The sequence below is a fragment of the Hypomesus nipponensis genome, chromosome 22 (genome assembly GCF_054491055.1).
Source record: "Hypomesus nipponensis isolate SF chromosome 22, ASM5449105v1, whole genome shotgun sequence".
In the NCBI taxonomy this organism is placed as follows: Eukaryota; Metazoa; Chordata; class Actinopteri; order Osmeriformes; family Osmeridae; genus Hypomesus; species Hypomesus nipponensis.
In genome coordinates this window covers 4,175,995-4,177,230 of record NC_140382.1, presented here as the reverse complement: position 1 = coordinate 4,177,230, position 1,236 = coordinate 4,175,995, and positions in this window count along the sequence as shown.

The following is a 1,236-nucleotide window of genomic DNA, read 5'->3' as shown; positions in this document are numbered from 1 at the left end:
TCTACTTCTCTCTGTGCTGTTTTCCTTGTTCTCTGACATGTGTTAGTCGTCTGTGGAGTTCAGAGGAGTTATGTGGGGAAGCCTCCCAAACCGGGGATGGGAGGAGAGAGACAGGGGAGGGACCTGGGGTTGGGGTGTGTGTGTGTGTGTGTGTGTGTGTGTGTGTGTGTGTGTGAAAGGGGGCACAAGGAAAGAATAGATAGGGGTAGACAGGGGAAGGCCAGAGGAGAGGGAGACATGGGGGAGGAGAAAGGGAAGGAGTGGCACAGCGAGGTAGGCAGGGGAGGGAGAGAGGAGAAGGGATATCAAAGGGTGGGCAGCGAGAGAGAGGGGGAAGAGAGACAGAGGTGATGAGGGTCTGTGGGGTGAAGCGGAGAACAGAAGAGGGGCGGAGCATGATGGGTAGGGGAGGAGTGAAAGACAGGGAAGGGATTTGCAGGAGGGAGTAAAACAAAGTTGGACAAAGGGTGGTATGGAGAGGACAGGCTATTGGGGCATGGAAACTACACCACCTGCTGGCGAGAGCAGTAGCTGCACCCAGACAGACGCACTGGAAGACAAAGACACGTCAACGCCACTGCGTTATGTCACTGTAGAAATACCCTCGTGAATGATGCACTCATTTCAATCGCGACCTGTGTGCGTTTATGTGCATGGCTGTGTTTACATGTGTACCTCTGTTTGGCTGTGTCCATGTGCCTGTATGTGTGTGTGAATGTGATTTTCTGAACATGTGTGCCTCTCTGTGCATGCGTGTGCGTGCCTGCGTGTGTTTGCCGGTGTCCGCTTCTGTGTGCATGTGCTTGAGTAAGCACATGTTCGCCTGCGCACGTCTGCATCTGTCTGTATCTGTGTGCATGTGCCCGCGTGTGTGTGTGTGTGTCTCTGTGCGCGCGTGTGCTTCTGTGTGTGTTTGGCGGCAGAGCCCTAAGAGAGAGCTCTCAGACAACACCGCATCTGCCACTTATGAGAAAGTGCAGTTTCATTGTTCTGGTGATGGATGTGTTGGTGGATTGGCACCCTGCAGGGAGGTTCTGGTAAACGCTGACGGCAGACTGTCTGCCCCGGGGACTACCACAGGTAGTCCTGCTCGAATACAGAGGAGCGCTACACACCCATGCGCACGTACACATATTCACACGCGCGCACACACCGTCGACACACTGATTTATTTGCACTTGGGGCATTCAAGGCAAGGAACAGAGGCAGAGAGAACACTCCTAGATTTGACAGTCA